We start from the raw sequence: 21588 nt of genomic DNA on the forward strand, positions 1-21588 counted from the left end.
TCTTTGGCAGACAGGCCCAATGGGCATTAAATGATTGGCTCCTTTTGACTGAGACAGAAAACATGTGAAGCAACAAAACATGTGCTAACAAATAGGTCCCACAGGGCTTGGTTTCAAAGACTATCACAACAAATTGAGAATGCTGTGTAGGATCACAATGATGTGGCAGTGGCATCCCAGAACACAGATGCTGTTTTGTGCCAGAACAACATGTGAAAAATTCTCTAAAGAATTGCTTAAAGATCCAGAAAGTCTCTGTATTCGTTACATGGCTAAAATTACATGGCTGTTAACATGATGCTTCTTTTAAAGCATTAGAGTTTTTTTTTTTTTTTTAACAACAGATAAATGACTACCAAAAGGTCTTTTGCCTAGCACAGGGGTCTGTGTCATAGATAAAAAAGACTGAAGCCAATCAGTTATACTGACTGCAGATTAAAAAGTACATAAAAAAAAAAAATGACTGACTGACTTGTTTCTGCAATATATTTTTATCCCAATTGTTATGGAGTGCAAATTCTTTCTCAAGAAATATGGAGGTTCTTGGATTGTAAGCACACTCTGGACAAGCAAAGACACTTTTGGAGACTGTGCAGTGAGAGCTTTTTTAGGTTCAAATAATGATACACATACACATATATACACACACACACACACACACACACACCTAAAGGATTATTAGGAACACCATAATAATACAGTGTTTGACCCCCTTTCGCCTTCAGAACTGCCTTAATTCTACGTGGCATTGATTCAACAAGGTGCTTAAAGCATTCTTTAGAAATGTTAGCCCATATTGATAGGATAGCATCTTGCAGTTGATGGAGATTTGTGGGATGCTCATTCAGGGCACGAAGCTCCCGTTCCACCACATCCCAAAGATGCTCCATTGGGTTGAGATTTGGTGACTGTGGGGGCCATTTTAGTACAGTGAACTAATTGTCATGTTCAAGAAACCAATTTAAAATGATTCAAGCTTTGTGACATGTTGCATTATCCTGCTGGAAGTATCCATCAGAGGATGGGTACATGGTGGTCATAAAGGGATGGACATGGTCAGAAACAATGCTCAGGTAGCCCGTGGCATTTAAACAATGCCCAATTGGCACTAAGGGGCCTAAAGTGTGCCAAGAAAACATCCCTCACACCATTACACCACCACCACCAGCCTGCACAGTGGTGACAAGGCATGATGGATCCATGTTCTCATTCTGTTCACACCAAATTCTGAGTCTACCGTTTAAATGTCTCAACAGAAATCGAGACTCATCAGACCGGGCAACATTTTTCCAGTCTTCAACTGTCCAAGTTTGGTGAGCTCGTGCAAATTGTAGCTTCTTTTTCCTATTTGTAGTGCAGATAAGTGGTACACGGTTGGGCCTTCTGCTGTTGTAGCCCATCCGCCTCAACCATTCTTTGTAAACGCTAGAAATGGTTGTGCGTGAAAATCCTTGTAACTGAGCAGATTGTGAAATACTCAGACCGGCCCGTCTGGCACCAACAACCCTGCCACACTCAAAATTGCTTAAATTACCTTTCTTTCCCATTCTCACTTTCAGTTTGGAGTTCAGGAGATTGTCTTGACCAGGACCACACCCTTAAATGCACCGAAGCAACTGCCATGTGTTTGGTTCATTAGATACAGTAATTGCATTAATGAGAAATTGAACAGCTGTTCCTAATAATCCTTTAGGTGAGTGAATATATATATATATATATATATATATATATATATATATATATTTACACAGTGGTGTGAAAAACTATTTGCCCCCTTCCTGATTTCTTATTCTTTTGCATGTTTGTCACACAAAATGTTTCTGATCATCAAACACATTTAACTATTAGTCAAAGATAACATAATTGAACACAAAATGCAGTTTTTAAATGATGGTTTTTATTATTTAGGAAGAAAAAAAATCTAAACCTACATGGCCAAACCAAAGTATCAATCAATGGAGTTTTACCTTCTCCGGTGATTTCAACAAATTCCAGGAATCAAATTGAAAAGGGTGGTTCTGGGAGCATTATTAATCATTTCACATATGAACTGCTCGATCCATTTTGCAGTGTGGAAACAGTGGAATCTCCTCTCTGCTCTGACTGCAGCTGGGACTGCTGAAGGCTGCAGTGAGACTGACCGCCTGTGAGTGCTTTGGAATGGAGGAGGGTCTTACTGCAGCACCTGCTGCTTGTTGAGAACATTAACTGCAGAAAAATACGTGCTTGTATGTTGAAGTCTCCAAAGTTTTTAAATTGTCTCAATAACAGCAGTTACTGTTGCTACTGTAACTGTTACTGTAGTCGCTTTTGACAAAAAAAGTCGGCAAGAGGGTTTGAAAAGTCACTAGATTTACCAAGAAAGTAAATAAATCAAATTGCTATTTAAAAACCTATACCATGTGACATGGCCTTACCTTAAAATTGTTGATGTTAGTCATTTGAAAGAGCCTGATTTAAAATTAATTAAATGTGAATTTCTAATTAAATTTAATGTTGTAAAATCAGTTCTCACTTACAGTACAGTATGTAAATTTTCTCTCTTTACATATAGTTTTACAGGTTGGATGCAAGTTGGAAAATGCTAAATCTTTCTATAACATACTTTAGAAAACTTAAGGAGTTTGATCTCTGTTCAAAAATAAAATAAGAGTCTCCTCACTAAAACATTCACCACATCAGCAAATTAACATTCAAATGACTGTCTGAGTTGCTTTTTTAGGAGATTTGAATAGCACTGGGATATGTATAGTTTCATGAAACGTATACTGTTTGTATTCTTTGTACTTGGTTTTACACACAATATTGTATTCTGTTACAGCATATGCTCCTGTGTGATATCACTGTAATTCAATCCACATGCTTAGCCATCCAATATAATTCTTTATAAACGAATGGATTTAATTACTCTTACCTACCACAAGCTGAATCTGGTATTCTGATATACCATAGAACATGGGCCACTAATTTTGTCGGAGCCACAGATCCTACAAATCAAAGACATGTAGAATTTGCTAAACCAGATTATCTCCATCTTCTTTAGTGTGGCAGTAGGGAAATAATTAATCATATTACACTAACAATGTTATCATTTCCATCCACAAACCTACCATGTGATGATGCATTAGCCATTCTAGCAATGACAGGATGGGGATTTAGAAGGTTTCTGGTATGTACTGCATGAGTCTGGGCTTGAGAGGTCAGTGCAGTGGGCGCCATGACACAGACAACAAAATCAATAAGCCTCTATCCCTGACAGATGCTAAGGGAATCTGACAGCAGCACACTAGTATGCATTCAAAGATTGGTGGAGAAGATGTAAAAAGGTTCCATAATATTTACAGGCTGGAATCAACAAAACAGCATACCTTTTATAACAACACTACATTGAGGCAAACCTGAAGGTTTTATGGACATAGAGAATTATGGAGTACTGGAAATTTTTTTCTTGCCACCCAGCTTGATTTAGCTGATTTAGTGTCTTGATGCTGATCTGCCTACTCTTATGCCTTTCTACATTCTGGTTCTGTCTTTTTAGTTAAAAAAATTAAAGAATTTACAGTATATCACATTGCAAGTGGGTTGATCTATTTCTGCTTGCAATGTGCTATAATGTCCTGTGCAAAGCTATTTATTCTCCTATCATGCTTTAAAATCTGCAAAATTGTGATACTGCTCTGGTCATTTGCTGCTTTTTTGCCTTCTGCTTCGAGGCAATTTAAATTCACCAATCCTGCTGCAGTGAATAATCGGCCATGATTGTAGGTTTTGCATTCCCCCTAAACCTGTCTTATACTATAGTATGCTAGTTAAGCTTCTTACTTGTGAAGTTGTCATACCTAAAATCTTTCATATTTAAAGAAATAGATATATTTCAATCAAATTCAATATATTTTAAAAATATATTGAATATAAAATTACATACATTAAAATATACATTTGAATATATATTTTATTTACTGTATTTCTCAACATATGAAAAGCAGTAATTACTTATGTATTTTTTAATATATTGTAATAGGAATATTAACATTTATAAAATCCTCTTAAAATCAACAGTAGGCCAAAACACTTTTATTTATATATAATAAGTAGAAAATTTACAGTTGATATATAAAGAAATATATTTTCTTTGCGTATGGGAAAATTTAGACATTGTACAGTGGAACCTCGGATTACGAGCATAATTCGTTCCGGAAGTGGGCTTGTATTCCAAAACACTCGTAAACCAAATTTAATTTTCCCATAAGAAATAATGGAAACTTAAATTATTTGTTCTACAGCCCAAAAAAATAAATACATAAAAATAAATAATACAAAATATTAAGTAAAAATAAAACAAATTAACCTGCACGTTATTTTTCAAAAAAGTTAAAAATAACAGACAAGCGTTTCCCTTTGTGCATGCAGGCACTGTGTATGTGTGTGCGTGTGTGTGTGTGAGGCTAGATTAAGTGGAGACTCTTGCTTTCAGCCCCTCCTGTCTCCCCCTCTTTACCTTACACATTCACACAAACATTAACGGAAAGATTGTTGTTCTGTTCTAAATTATTAAAGCTTCTCCGCTTTTTTTATGTTGCTCGCGACAGCTCGTTAATCTATGCTCGTGTAATGATGAGATGGACAAACTCGTCGATTCCCCTTTTTTTTTTTTCTGCATTGTCAGGTTATATTACAAACTTTTGGGTGGATCCTGCACTTAAATCCAACTAAAAAACTACTAAAGAAAAAAACTCAGGCTCAATATCCTAACTTAAATCTCACATTCGCGTTCACACACACCGGACTGCATTACCCACAATGCATCTCCCGCACTGGACTACACTTCCGTAAACAGAGGTCATAAATCAACGTCTCTCTCTTGCTACAGTTTTATCTAAAAAAAAAAGCAATAAACATCGCTAAAGACACTCGTGTGAGCGCAAACTAACAAAATCACTGCTGTAAAGTAAAACAGACAAACAAATGACTCAGCAGCATACCTCTAAAAAAGATCTGCAAAGAGTTTCTTCGGAGAGCAGAGTGTGTGTCTCTTGCCTTCATTTCTTTGCGCGCGTGTGTTTGTAAATGAGGGTTTCACACACACACACACACACACAGCCGGCACAGTGTCTAATTACGCTCGCGCGCGCACACACACACACACACACCGCGATGAGGAAAAAATAGATTTTTAACCTCTGTATTGAGAATTTCTTTTGCCTTACTCGCGCGAACACATGTGTGTTATAAGAAACAGTACACGCGCTGTACACACGCGCTTCCGAACACATAATAAAATATGTTTCATCCACACGTTGTCACAGTGTTATAGTAAACAGTACACGCATGCACAGATGTTGACTATACCAGTAAGAGACGAGCACTAAGACCCAGGAGGGGAGACGATTCCGCAGTGCAAGAGAGAGAAAAACAGTTGTGATCACGTGACGCTCGACGTCTAAACAAAAAGCACATGTTGGTCCCCGGTGAAAACAGCAGTCCGGGGAGCTCTCTCGCTGAAGGGCGACGCACTCCAGACCGATGAGCTGAAATCATCGGGCGCTGAAAGACCTCCAGACCGATGAGCGGAAGGACTGCGTAAAGCTGCGGGAGTTGCTCCACTTCCGGTTCAGCGCGGGTGACTGTAAGGAGGCAGCGTGCGAGGAGCTAGCGGTCCGCGAGCTATCCGGAATTCGAGCACGACAAGCGTGAAGAGCTAGCCCGTCGCTCATTTGTCCGGGGACTCCGACCGCCGTGGCTCCGCGAGCACATCAGGTAAGCGGCACCAGCTTCCCTATCCAAGACGCTGTGCGAGGCCCAGCGCGCTGAGCCCATAATGGCGGCACATCACGGCGAAAGAGCCAAGCAACCGCCCGCAGCTCAGTGGTGCTCGGTAGGTGAACCTAGCTGGGGACAGGGCTACCCGTCGCGGCTAGGCAACGAGCAAGTCTCTGAGGTTTCGCGGCGATGCCGAGGCTCGGGACCTCGGGACTACCGCTGCAACGTCCTCAGGCCTGAGGGACAGCGTACACCAGCAGCCGCTAAACTAGCGGCTTGCAGGGGGGCGTTTGGGAAGCCGCACTTACATCGACTGTGTGCTGGACGGCGTCTTACTGCGGGCGCTCGTGGACACTGCTTCGCGTCACTGTTTCGCTGCTGCGCTCTGGATTACTGGGGCAAAGCAGGCGTGTTTGCAGACGGCCTGATCCTGCCTTCAACATCCGCTGAGGGCTACATAAAGGTACAGTACGAATGTGTCGCACGGTGCGAGTCCAAGTGGGTCAGCAAACTTATTAACATGGGTTTGTTGTGGGAAATGTCGAGGAGGACTGCGTTTTGGGGTTGGACATTCTGGAGAGATGGGGTGCGGTGCTGAATTTGTCTAGCGGAACTCTGCGTGGTAACTTCGGGGTAGCCAGGTTGCTAGGACCCAAACCACAGCCGGACAGGTTAGTAGCACACACCCAGGGGGCAGAACGTCTGGTAACAAACCGAGCGGAAAACCTACACGCTAACGCCAGTGCGTCATCCCGACAGCCGAGCAGCAAAGCGCGCGGTCGGTACTGCGGGCGAGTGGAGCGCCGTGGCGACGTAGAACCCTCGACGCCGAACATTCTCCCCGTGCAGTCCTCCAGGCTCTCGCTCGCGGGCACCGCTGCAAGACTTTCGGGCGTGGACACTCACAGACACTCGCGAGATTTTGCTGCTGGAGAACAGGTATGGGTGTGTTCCTCCAGGAGGAAGAGGGGGCTCTCGGCCAAGCTTATGTCCCACTGGGTGGGCCCCTGTACAGTAATTGCTCGGCTCTCCGATGTCTTCTACCGGGTGCGGTTGACGGGCGGCCACGAGTTGTGCTCCACCAGAACCGTCTTGCGCCTTACCGCACGCCGACGATACATTGAACTCTGTGAAGGCCGGACTGGCTTAGGACAATGTTTGCGCTCATTCCTCACCTGCCAAAGTACTCCGGCGTTCCCAACGCCAGCGCCGACCGCCTCCACGCCTCCGAAACGAAGTTCGTCATGGTGACCCGGGACGGTCACAGCTCGGGTGGGAGCAGTGTGGCGTGGGCGGGGCGGCGGCTGATGACCAGCATGCCTTGCAGTGATGTCGGTGTGTTCACCATGTTGGGGAAGGGTGTTTGGGTTAGTGGCTTCGGCCCTGTTTGTGTGTGGTGGGTGTGTGACGTGTGGAATGTGCTCCGGTTCATGCTTAGGCTGAATTGGAGGTAGGCTTCGTGGGAATGTGCTGCTTATGCTTTTGTGTGACTGCGTGTATAAAATAAAGTACTCCCAGCCATTGCATTGGGCATCAAGTAAGCTCACTTGTCTCTCCAACATAATTTCCGGCGGTAAAACGCTACAATATCATGTATAAGTACTGAAAGCTATGAGGCAGAGCATGACAATGTGACAGCAAGTATGTAATTACAAATTAAATTAATTAAGCAAATGTCTGTTTCATTTTGCCATTAAGCTATCTAAAATTTTTATCAAATCCTAAAATAATACTTGGCTGTAAATGACACATTTTAGATTTAATCTAGTGGCACACAGTATTTTAGCCCCTATCAACTCTAAACCTAAAAGGGTTTTAGCCCTTTTTAGATGGACTGGCTGCAATTTATTTCAGCACAAGCAGTGACTATCAGGAATATCTAATTGAAAACCAAGAGCTGTGTCAGCTGTAGAGAGACAGCCCGGAAAGATGGCCACAGGGCAGCGTTAAAGTGCAAGGTGTTCAAGAACTGGCATGGCCTATAGATCCACCAGGCCAAGATAACATGATAGTGCAAGTGTCACAGGTACTACCCCTGGTGAGACACAGGAGGGTGTCACCCCATAGTGCCTAGAACCTGGTGTCATGAACCCGAGACGCCCACACATAGCACCAGATCATTGTTGGGTGAGTGGCGCCAAATTGACAAAGATGCTGATTCCAGGAAGTGTATTGCATATTTAGAAAACCCATTTACAAAACAATCCCAATCTTCCAGGTTGCTTGGAGCACACAATTAAATTAAATTAAATTAAATTAAATTAAATTAAATTAAATTAAATTAAGTTAAATTAAATTAAGTTAAATTAAATTAAATTGGACTTATCTTTAAAGCACATTTAGAAGCTGAAGCTGACCAAATGCTGTGCAGCTAAAGAATTTAAATGAAGTACAGTAAGAAAGTATTTAAAAGCATTGTCCACCAGATAATAAATAATGCCTATAAGAAGAAGTTCACCTGATTGTGCAGTGGCTGGACCTTGAAAATGCTTGTGGGTCAATAACCCACAAACTGGCATCTTTAAGGATTCTTTATTCCTTATTCTGAACTACTACAACTATACAACAGCTAGTTGTACAACCTCAGAACACCATAAGCTAGAGAAAGAAATGATTACTAATTGCAGAATTTTAGTGATTTTTTTAAGCGTTTGCTATAAACATGCTGGTGAAGTCAGCAAAGGTTTAGGGCAGAGGACCCCTCATCCCTTACAGTGACAACAATATCTGTCTCTCTAAGCAGGAGAATTTGGTAAGGCCTTGAAGACCTGTTTACCTGGGTTTTAAGCTAATGAAGTTTTGATCTGTGGTGTTAAAGATGGGAAAGGCCATTAACAAGTATAAATTCACATCTGGTGGCACCCAGGCACCACTGAAAAGCCTGGGGAAGGTGTTTGCATCCTGAAAGACACAGCTTCTATCAAAGTGGGCATGCGAGCATGGCTAGCTGTAGTTGAAACTGTTAGTCTGGCCCTGCATCCACCCATGGACTCTTTGGCCTCTCTTGATTTATGAGGTGTTGACCTCTACAGTTGAGAGCTTAGAAAGGGGTCAGCAACAAGCTAAAGCTCCAATACAGCAGCCTGAATGAAGAATTTATGATAACACAGACTAGGGAGGTTCTGCAATATTGAGACTCATGTGACACAAGGTTGCATACAGTAGGCTAGTATTAGAGGTCAATGTAAAAAAAAGGGCAGCATAATCTGTGGATGCTGCAAAGTCACAGCTAATGCACAAATGGACCACCATATTAAATGCTCACCCCGGTTGTATATTATGTCTTGCCTGGCCCATCCAACTTGTTTAGCTAGAGGAAGGTGTAGTTATCAGCCTACCCACTGTACCTGAAGAGAAAAGCCAACATCTTTAACTGCTGTTCAAAGTGGTGTGGGAGGGGAGTCTATTAATAAGGGCAAGTGTTTTAGGCCATGAAGATACAATCTGCAATTGGCAGAGAAAAAGATCATCACCTTCATTAGGGCTGGGGAGAAGCTGACATCAGCCGCTGGGACCTCCTTCTCTAGCCTGCTAGAAAAAGCATAAAGAAAAGCATAAAAAAAGAGTGCTGAAAGTTGACCTAGGTAAACACTTGTCAGGGCCATGGGAGGGATAGTGCTACCTGGGCACAGTTTGGCACATAATTAACCCTGGCAGGTCCACCTGGGTGAGGGTGTCTGATGTTGAAAGACCTGAAACACCCGATTACCCCAGATTACAGTACATCACAGATAATGTGTCCAGGTGCAGCAGAAGTTTAAGAAACGATTGGCCAAAACACAGTATTGCTGCTGATTTTACTTTTTTTTATGTTATACATATAATACTATTAATGTGTTTGCCAAAGAATCCATATCCAAAGTTTATGTAACATGAAAATGACTAATTTTGCTTCCCTAAAACTTTAGCTGTTTTGGAGAGATGATTCTGCCCCCAAAATGGCAATTTTTCAGCGGATATGCTTCAAACAATAGGTGCATTCGACTTCATGCGGCGCTGCACAGACCGATCGGCGGCTGACTTGAAGTAGTGCATGCCGGTTAGAAATTTTGTCCGACTTGAACCGGCGCCGACGCCACGTGACGTTTACGTGTGGCATCAAAGTAACGCGAGAGCGTTTCGAGGACAGCCGGCTTGCTCAGCCAGCGCAGCATTTCAGGAGCGACTGCACCAGGCTGTGATGACGTCACAGCTTCTCATGATTGGCCACATTCACCAGATGACGATAATCACGAGTCTTTCGTGCCTTAATCCATATAATTGCATAATAAATCAATTTGCATGCCATTTCGTGATTTTTTTCCTTTAAATTCTTTATGTTGGATTTGTGCATAAGTTTATTGTACTTTTTTCATACAGACCACTTATAGTATTCAGCTGCATATTTAAGTAATATTTTTTATGGAATAACTAAAATGTCACAGAGATTTTAATGTAATGTGGTCAACATTAAATGATGCTGAAATCTGTAGTCGCTGCTTCACTTGCATGTGTTGCATTGTGCTAGTGTGCATTGTCAAGTGAAAAATACAACATTTAGATCACTTTTATACATTGGTATAAATTATAATAAAGACAAATACATTGTGCTTGTGCATCTATGATTTTTCTCGGTAGCTTCACACACCTTAAGTATAGTCCCATGGTCTCTCATTTCGCATATATAAAGACCATGCATTACCAAGTGCAAGAAAAAACAAAATGAATAATATACCAATGAATGTGAAGGACAGCAAAGGAAGAACCTTTACGCTTAAGGTTTCCAAGGAAATTGCAGAAAGAATGAAAACTGGTAAGTAAATGGAAGAACTGGAATAAATACAAGTTAACAATGATTTGTGTGATTTTTATTACATTTTTCAACAAAACAACAGCAGTGGTACAGGTATCTTAACAACAGGCAACATTCTAATGGCTATAAATTCTTAAATGCAAAGACAAAAATAAAAACAAATCACGAAACAAGTTTAGAAAGGCATAGTCAATGGAGACCTTCAAGAAAGTTCCAGAGAGAGGACTGTGTGATAGTTTCGAGCATTTCCCCAGATGTTCCTCTCTGACGTCATGGCAAAAGTTACAGCCGTTGACACAAAACAAGGTAAACACTTGTGATGAACAAACACATGTTGGACACATAAGTGACAACTAAATTTTCAGCTTTCTCTCTAAATAGCTCCTACAGTATCAGCAATCTAGCTTGTGCTGCAGTGTTTCCCCCACCTCCTTCTCTATGTCCCTCTACCTCCACTGAGTCACCTGTACCCCTAAATCTCAGTTTTGTGAAACCACCAACCAGCCAGTGCCCTGTGCAACAGACACCCATTAGCCAGGACCTACCTGACCCTAAAAAAACGATGTAGTGGGTGGTAACCCTTCAGGAGCCAGAAACCCATCCTCCATCCAGATAGACCGCCCTGAATCACAAGGTATGACACCTAAGACTGGAAAAAAGATGCATGTGTTTGCAGTGGTAAAAAACTTTTTTTCAGAAATCACACACAAAATGACGTTGCTACTTTTGGACCTTACAAAAACTTATCAGCAACTCTACTTCCGCAACAAAAGTGCTTTTTATAAAAAACTACAAACTACTTTTTCACAAATTGGATACACCTTGTCAAGTGAAAAAATTAGAAAAAAGTTAACCAACATGTTAACTACTTACAAAAAAGTTAAGGATCGCCGCCGTGCAACCGGGGAGGGAAAGCAAACCTGGGGGTACTACACAGTAAGTCTAAGACTGCACTGTAAAAAGATCATTTTGCATCTTATTACAAAGTCACTTTCGTATCACATTGTGCTTTTTCTGCAGCAAATGGATGAGCTATTTGGGTCCTCTGGGATAGGAACTGCACCACCTGGAACTATCTGCTCTACTCCTCTATGTGTGGAAGATCCATCTTCTCAAAACAGGCCTCCATCAATCTCTCTTCCTCAAGCTCAGGCAGCAGGTGCTTCTGTAGACGAGCAGCCGGGGACCTCTGCCAGGACAAGCATGTCCAGGAGGCAGAGATCCTCACAATTTTTTGAGGCATATGAAGCGCATGCAGAACGAAGAACAGCTGTGCTTGAGTCTCTTGTAAGGCCGGACCTGAAGAGATGGCGTCAACTAAAAGAGAGGCGCAGACGATCTTTTAAAAAAAAAGATGTTGACCAGTTTGGGAACTGTTGTGGAGGAGCTAAAGAAAATCGGAAGACAACAAGAGCAAATTATACAGTTACTAAAACCTTCTTAAAAACATGGCAAATAAAGCTTATTCTGTTTCAAGCAATGTATGTACTTTTATTGTCATTTTTCCAATGTTATAAATTGCCTCTTATTTTCAGTTACAATTTCAAAATGCACTTTGAGGTGACACTTCAGAGCTTTGCCTTGCATTTGTTGCACTTTCATACAATTTTACTAGTAAGTCTTATAGACTAAATTATATTAACTGTCTACAATTTTTAACTTTCACTGAAATGATTGCATGTTGGTACTGCAACATAAGACCTAACATAACACCACTAAACAAAACATAATTTAATTATGTATGAGCTTGATTTGTAAAACAGTAATTGTTCAGTAACTTTAAAATTAAATGATTTACACATGCACATATATTGTTTATAAACTTACCGTCGTTGTTCATCCTGCTGCATTTCTTCCAACAAAAAAGGTATTTCTATAGCTTCCAGTTCATCTGCAATAAAGTAGGCAAACGCCACGTGATCTGCCATGTTTGAGGAAGCAACGAGATCCCCAACGTGTCCGACTTGACGGCTCCGTTTTCAGCTCCTCCCCGACTGCTTCCGGCTAATCTCGCCGATCGAACTGCACAGCGCAGCATGAGCTCGAACGCACCTAATAATAATTTAGAATGATAAATATTTATATTTATATTTCTTTGAGTATTGATACTAAAATTGGTTTCCAGAAGCATATGACCTGTAAATATTGTTGCATAAGTTAAAACATTCTGGTTATCCTGTAAAAGCATAAAACGAAAAAATCTGTTGTGTCCATAACCATGTTAAATCTATCCTGCAATATCTTAACAATTTTGCATTTTAGAATACACTTTTTTAGGTTTATGTATTTTCATGTAAAATATTAATTGGTAAAGTTTTATCAGAAGTTCATCAGAACTAAGATCATGAAAAGATTTGAATAAAAAAAAAAAACTACGGAGACTACATAAAAGGGTATGCAATTGTATTTAGCAAATGTATTTATTTTTATGTGATAAAAATATAAATATGTATGCATATTTACAAAAAAATTTTTTATATCATTTCAAAAATTCACTTTTTCACCTGGGTGAGACAATTTTTAGCACCAATATCATGTTTTGACCGTATGCAACCCCTGCATTTACTTAATGTGAATGGATTTTCCCATTTAAACTTGCAAGAGAACCGGCAGTGCCTTTTTATATTTCAATTTAAGCGCCAGTAAAATCATACCACAAAAAACCATTTTGGATACAAAAGGCAGAGATTTTCCACATTAATAGCAAACACGGCCACCATTTACCCCAACTCATGTCCGCAAATTGCATGAATATGCATTTCCCACAACAACAAAAAAAAAAAAGGATTGTGCGTCCTTTCATGCATGATCTATGGAGTTGAAATGTTTATACATGTTACGATGCTTGTGGTTTGTAGTGGCCTCCCAGGCACATGACATTTGTCTTCTGGTGCTTTCTCTGGTGCTATGTTAATTATTAATCCATGGCGTTTTATTTGTTGCTCTTTTTATCACGGCAGTCTTGATGTTTCTCTCTTACACACACAAACACACTTGCGTGCATAAATAAAATCAAACCAACATCACCTAAATGGGATCCAAAAAAATACATGGCCCGAGATTACATGTTTGCAGTACATGCTACTCCAGATTACTTGTGTTCGTATGTTGTTCATACAGTATTTGTACCCTTCAGGCTTTATAATTTACACTTTTATAACAATATTTTAAAGTGTTTTAAAGTATGCATGTGGGTCTGCAAGTATATATATATATACGTGTTAAATTAAATTCTTAAGTCATCGTGTTCACACATGGGTTTATATGCATATGCCCCAGAACAAAAGGTCTAGTTTCTTTTTCCGTTTTTTGCATTAAGTTTAATCATGCAGCACTTTTAGTATTTATAGCAAAAGCAACCCAACAGTGTGATTAAAGTACCCAAAATGACACGGAATTTTGACCCAGCATAAACAATCCAACAATGTATTTACAAAAACCCAGCATTTTTTAGTGTATTACTACTAATGAATGGACAAAGCGCAGTTAAAGCCCGGGAATTCTGCATGCTGTCGCATTGTATTCAGCGAGGAGCATATATTTTTGTTTGTTTTATTTCATGTCTGTAGTTTTATAGATAAATCTGCGCACGCTTTTATCAGACTTTTGATCAAAAAGTCGCATGCGCAACTCACTTTTACTTTGCACAAGGCAGTGGTAATTGTTTAGTGTACATTCAAAGTGCATAAACACAATAATACAATATTGTTTTAGGCTAACATACATTTTTGCAATATTTGTTGTACTTCGTCTTTTTGCACACGCGTGGGTGCATTACAATAATAATAATAAGTATAATAGCAATAATAAATTCGAAGCACTACTACTAATAACAATAATAATACTGATTGGAAAAAGCGCAGTCAAAGAAGTTTCATTACTAAAGGAGAGAAGAAAATGAAGAATAAATACATATCAGTATTTACAGTTTGAGCTCGACACATTTATGAGCTCTGTTGCTTCCTGTCAATGGGCGCCTAAGAGAGATAACACATTTTCGGCTTAGTAGACACACAATACTTCAGACTAAAACACAACTGCCCCCTACAGGTAATGAAGGCCATTTTCACAGCTTGCCACGCATAGCTGCGGCAAGTCGCGGCATCCCTTTTCTCAAAACGTGTGTTCTTAATGCCCAGATCTGTACACCTACTAATACTTGTTCAATTCAATTTTATTTGTATAGCGCTTTTAACAATTGTCATTGCCGCAAAGCAGCTTTACACAAACAAAAGAATTATTTATGTTTGTATGAAATGTGAATTTGTATGAATCAAAATGGTCAGTTTGTCCCTGGTGAGCAAGTCGAGGGCGACAGTGCCAAGGAAAAACTCCCTAAGATGGTAATAGGAAAAAAAACTTGAGAGGAACCAGACTTAACAGGGAACCCATCCTCATTTGGGTGAAACAGAAAGCAGGATTTGATCTGCATTCATACTGTGTGTTGGGTGTGTTAGCCAGTTCAGCTATAACAGTTGATGTTAATTGATGTTAATATGGAGTCCAGGTAGTTATTGGAGCCTCAGGTAGACTTGTAGGAAATTCCAGTCCTGAACTATCGAGCAACTGCAGCCAAGTCAAGTCCTTAGAGAAACAGCTGTTAACACGAGTCGAGGCCAGAACCGTCTTCATGGTAAAGTGAAACCGTCCCCAGACACCAGACTCATCCCAAAAGAGACCCACAGGGCATCCATATGACAAGATCTCCAACCAGAAGCGGGGCACCAGGATGGGTCAGACAGGTCCGGAGGGCAGAGGGAGTCTGGATCACTGGCAGCTCAGGAACGACATGTGTAGCTCAACAGAGAGAGGGATAGAGAAAGAGGAGGAGAGAGAACAGGAGAGGGAAGAGCAGAAGAGGAAGAGTGCAAGCAGAGACTCCAGCAGGACTAACTATGACAGTATAACTAAAAGGAAGAGCCAGAAAGAAACACAGACATGAGGGCTCCCTGAGATGTAAAGCAACCAATCACCTCAACGTCAACAAACCTGAGTAATCGGTGAGAGTGGGGAAGACATCATCTACCAGTTCACCGTAATACTCTACGTCCATGAGTCCCCCAGATCTGCCTCTTTTAACTAAGGCAAATGAGTTTACAAAAATGCTTGGCTAAATAAATAGTTTTTTAGCCTAGACTAAAACACTATTTCACTATTATCCCGAACACTATTTGGATGACTATTCCATAACTTTGTAAGAAAAAGCTCTGCCCCCTGCTGTAGTTTTAATAAAACGCGGTACTGACAAGTAGCCTGCATCCTTTGATTGAAGTAGGCGTGGCGGATTGTAAGACACTAGCACTTTACTCAGATGCTGCGGTGCAAGACCATTTAATGCTTTATATGCCAATACCTGTATTAGTATTTTAAAATCGCTGCGAAATTTCGCCAATGCAATGTGAATAAGATAGGGGTGATGTGCTCGTATCTTCTTGTTCGAGTGAAGACTCTCGCTGCTGCATTCTGGACTAACTGAAGCTTGTTTATGCATCTTGTTTAACAACCAGACAGTAAGGCATTACAATAATCTTGCTGAGTGAACAGTTAATTACTTTCAACAGGGGTTCTGTTATTGCTGGAACTATCTGCTTGAGAAAATGTGTCGGTATAGGATCCAATTCACAGGTTGACAATTTTGAAGAGGAGATGAGTGAAATTTGTTCTCTCACTTTAAGGGGAGTGGGTATTCTAGGTCCTGATGTGATGTGATTAGCTTATCATCTGTATCACTTAAATTGTTTGCTTTCAAAGCCTGATTTTTTTTGCCATATATTTATGATTTTGTTATTCAAAATCATTAAAACAGGAGGGAGATGTTTTCTTTGATACTGGGATTATGTGGTGGTGGCTTTGAAGCATGTAGGGATAACAGCCTGACTCAGTGAGATGTTGAAAATGTCCGTAAAGACATCAGTGAGTTCCCCTGCATAGTCTCTAAATATGCCACCAGGAATGTTGTCAGGACCTGGGGTTTTGCATGCGTTGAGTCCGCACGAGGATCTCCTCACGCTGTCTGGGGAGAGCATCATCACCTGGTCGCCAGAAGGAAGTCGGCATCTCTGTGAATGCATTCAGCTCATTTAGCAGAGAAATAGACCTGTCACGTGTCTGTGGTGGGGGCTTGTAATCAGTGATGCTCTGTATCCTGTGCCACAGGCTCTGTGTCTCTGCTGTCGCTAAAGAAATGGGCTAGCCTCTTTGAGTACTGTCTTTTTGCCTGTTTGATCCTGCGGGTCAGGTTGCCTCTAGCTGTCTTCAGGGCCATTGTGTCTCCATTTTTGAAGGCAGCATCCCCTACCTTCAATGCACTTGTTGATGTAGGCAGTGACAGTTTCTGTGTACTCCTGAAGGTCTAAGGAGTTGTTGTGTGTGGCAGCCTGCTTAAATATATCCCAGTCTGTGGTGTATATTGCAGTCCTGAAGCACCTCAGAGACCCTTCCGGCTGCACTTGTATTTGTTTTAATTCCACACCACACCTCACTTAAGTTGTTTTGCCTGAGCTTACCCTCTAGCTTCTTTAATTTTTTTTCTCTCTGCTCTGTCTGTAACAATTTCATTTCCTCCTAGTTGCCACTCTTGAACGCAGCCTTTTTCCTGTTTAGTGATGCCTTGATGTCCTTGGTCACCCATGGTTTATTATTATACTGTCTTGGTAGGTATAAAACAGTCCATGCAAAAATTGACATAGTCTGTTATACAGTCTAAAAGACCATCAGTATTTCCCATGAGCCTTACAGAATAATCCATAATCTTACAAAATCCTTGTAGGGTGTCTGTGGCTTCCTGAACACTTCCTTTACATTAGCATACAACAAGTACAGGGTAGACTTACTGCTAACAGCTCGATGTCTGGGCTGCACATACATACCAATTTCTCTATTTAGAAAAAATATATAGGAAAATTTTTTTAACTTTACAACATGTAAGAATACTAAGATATACTCTGCCAGAACTTCTTTTGGTGTCTAGATCCATATTTAAAGAAGCTACTTTGTGACATTTTCTGTTATTAAAAGCTAATATTTAAAAATTATTTTGAGTTTCTCAAAGTTTATATAGTTTATAATAAGTTTTTTTTTTTTTTTTTAAAAAGCCATTAGAAAAACTAGAACTGGCTTTCAATGACCTTTATAAAGCTTATTTGAATTATTATGAACCTGTACTCATTAAACAGTACTGTCATGAAACAAAAAAAACATGGCTTTGTTTTATAGTATATGCTTTTGAAATACGTATTCTTGTGTTGCCTGTTCCCAAGGTGAAACTGTGCACCTGATAAGGGTTGTGTGAAAACAGAGGGTATTCGGTCCAGAGTGGCCTGACCTTGTTAACTTTACTTCAGACATCCATCTAAGCACCCATCGATGTGCAGTTTGAGCACAACACTCGTCCTACATAATTCATATAGGTTTCACCTTTAAAAGGTGAAAGAGGAAGGGGGATGATCAGGAAGGCACCAGATATAACATAATATATACTGTGAGGGTTAACTATTAATAAGAGATTTCATATTAAAAGTATAAAAATATATATAATTATTTTCAAACCTGAATGATAATCATAGCTTCAGTAATAAATCAACTTATAATCAGGATTTTGATGGAATAGTATAAAATTTTATAATAATAAAGTAAAAAATCATTCTTGTCTTATTGCTGTTTGTCTTGTTACCAATAATGGTCTCAAAGGTGATTTAACCCAGAAATAAATTAAAATAATGAAAATTATATCAGTGAATTTCTAATATGTTTGGTGTTTTTGTTAATTAATGTAAAATCTTACGGAGAAATAGTGAATACAGAAGAACTTGTACACAAATCCAAAATAAAGAGTCCCAAAATAAAATGTAGCTACATGAATCACTCTTAATTAAAAGCGTAATAAAATTTAATCAATTCAAATCAGGAATATGTTTTTTAGAAACTTACTTTTTTTTTTTCTTTGAATTCAATTTCTTTGCATACAGTACTGTACTGTATGTAATGCATATTATAGCCAAAGCTTTTTACATATTATGGCACACAATGCTTTGCACATCTAGACATTACAATATGTTCCCTCTCTATTTTGCAGAATTTCTGCATTTGGGTTACATTTGTTGATGACCATTTGGGGACTGCAGTCTTCAAGTCATTCCATATATTTTTAAAGGGATTTAAAAGTCTGTGCCCTGACTAGGCCATGCATTGACATTAATCCTTTGCTCCTTTAACCACTTTGTGGTCAGTTTCGCTGTGTGCTTTGAGTCATTGTCATGTTGGAAGCTAAACCTTCTTCCCAGAGACAACTTTTTGGCAGAGAGCAGCAGATTTTCCTTGAGAATTTGAAGGGGTTTTGCCCCATCCTTTTTCTTCTATCCTGTAGAGTGCTCCAGTCCCTGCTGCAGACAAATACCCCCATAACATGTTTTACTGTAGGGGTGGTGATATTTGGACGGTGAGTTGTATTGCATTTACCCCTAAACAAATTGTTTGGTGTTATGGTAAAATAATTCAATTTTAGTCTCATCTGACCACCTGCGTTTTGCAAAGCTCAGTTGTGACTGCATGTGGCCTTTCTTAAAGAGTGCCTTTTTTTTCCCTGCAAGCCACTTTTGTGGAGAATGCACACAATGACACACTCTTTGTCATAAATTCCTGCAAATGCATCAGAGTTGCTGTAGGCATCTTGGAGCCTTCTTTGACCTGTTTTGTCCTGGCTATTTCATCCAGTTTGGAGCAGCGCCTGTTTCAGGAAAGGTCTGTGTTGTACCGAATACCTTCCACTTCTTAATAATAGAGGTCTTTCTAGGCAGTGATAACCCTTTGAATGTTTTATTAATCTTTTGACTTGTGCCTACAAAACTTTATCCCAGAGATCTTTTGACAGTGTCTTGCAAACTCAAGATTGTTGATTGTTTGCTTCAGTTGCACCACAAGGAACGGTCTGAAATGCTCCAGCTTTTAATGCTGAGCTAAATAAAATGACTACAGCTGATCACAGTTGAAAGTCAAATGGGTAACATTGAGAAGGTGATAAACTTCACTAAATTAAGTTTACAAATCATTTTTAGGACAAAGGTGGTCCTTTTCCATACCAGTGATTCTTTTATTATTATTTTTTTGACATTTAAAGGGGGAGGAGTTCTTTAACATGCTCTCTCTCTCTCTCTCTCTCTCTCTCAATATCTACAAATGCATATGCAAGTCCTGAGACACCCTTTTATTATACTTGCAGCATCGTTCACAGTACAAGATCTCGTCTTTCACAGTACATCAAAATTTATGAGCTCTGAAAACAGCCTTGTACTAGAATAACATTAACAAGTTCTAAGATTTAAAACAGAATAAAAGATAAAGAGTATGTTATTTGTTTTATGAAGGAAAGGATGATTAAAGATTCCTTAGTATTCAAAACATAATTAATGACTTAAATGTTAGAAACTACTCCACTGTATAACCGCCTTCTCTGTATCTCCAGCAAGACATACCCTATGATGGCAATACATCCATTGTGGGTCTGGGAAGGGGTTCAGGTACTGTATGATGACACTCGACTAGCTCAACTAGCCCAGCACTTGGTAAGAACAGTCTCACAATAGGGCTGTTCAACACCTGTTCACTTTCCAATAAGGTCTGCCTAATCTATGATCTTGTGGATGATTAAAAGGTCAGCTTTTTACATTTTGTCGGGATTGGCAGCAAAAAACAACAACAACAACAACAACAACACACACACACACACACACACACACACACAAAAACACATTTTAGAACCTAAAAAAGCATGCCTGTTTGAACTTGAACTTACAGCTTTAAACCTTCGGATGTGGGAGAGGGCTCGGGATACTTCACAAATAGACCTACTGACTCTGTCCACATCCAAATCATTTGTATCCACTGTTTTACAAATCAACAGTTCAACACAGATTAAACTGTACTCATGGTTATACAGTATACTAACAACCAAAATATTGTAATACATTTTATCTAAATTTTCTACATTTTAACCTCCCATTCATGCGGATGACACTTCTCACAAAGGACTTAATGTCATGCCTTGATGGTTTTTGGTCTATAGCAATTTGTTGATTTCCTGACACATTCAAACGCCCACACCCTTGTTGACCTTGTTTGTTGCATACAGTAAGTATTACAGTTTTTGAGTGTGTTGCATCTGAGTTACCCATACAGTGCCTTGCAAAAGTATTCATACCCCTTGAACTTTTTCACATTTTGTCAAATTACAACCACAAACATAAATGCATTTTATTGGGGTTTTATGACCAACATAAAGTGGCACATAATAGTGAAAGGAAAATGATAAATGGTTTCCAATGAAAATCCTAAAAGAAAGATATACATTTGTTTTAAGCCTTTACTCTGATACCCCTAACTTAAATCCAGTGGAACCACAATAGAAGTTATAATTAAAATAATTATATAGATTATAGAATCTTATAATTATTCTAATTATATAGAATAATTAGAAGTAGCCTAATTATTAAATAGAGTCCATCTGTGTGTAAATACAACTGTTCTGTGAAGCCCTCAGAGGTTTGTTAGTAAACATTAGTGAACAGCATCATGAAGCCCAAAGAACACAACAAAATGGTCAGGGATAAAGTTGTAAAGAAGTTTGAAGCAGGATTAGGTTATTTAATAATCCATTATTCAAAAATGGAAAGAGTACCTACTGAGACCACCCAAACTGACAGGCCAAGCAAGGAGAGCATTAATCAGAGAAGCAGCCAAGCGGCTTTACGCTGTGTGTGTGTGTGTTTGTGCGCATATGCGCTGTGTATGTGTGTGCGTGTTTGTGCGACAAACTCTCTTTCTTTTCATCTTACACAGTTACCCTTCCTCCTTTCTTATTTGTGTGGGACGACTTTTCACATGTGCACACACATAAACACTAACATAAACACCACCCCATAGGGAGAATTACCAAGAAACATCTCTGACACTCGTGTAAACGCACTCACTGCTGTAAAGTCAAAATAAAACAAATTAACCTGCACTTTACTTTTGAAAATAATTGCGACAAGGAAGTGTCT

This window comes from Clarias gariepinus, chromosome 8 (assembly GCF_024256425.1).
Source record: "Clarias gariepinus isolate MV-2021 ecotype Netherlands chromosome 8, CGAR_prim_01v2, whole genome shotgun sequence".
Classification (NCBI taxonomy): Eukaryota; Metazoa; Chordata; class Actinopteri; order Siluriformes; family Clariidae; genus Clarias; species Clarias gariepinus.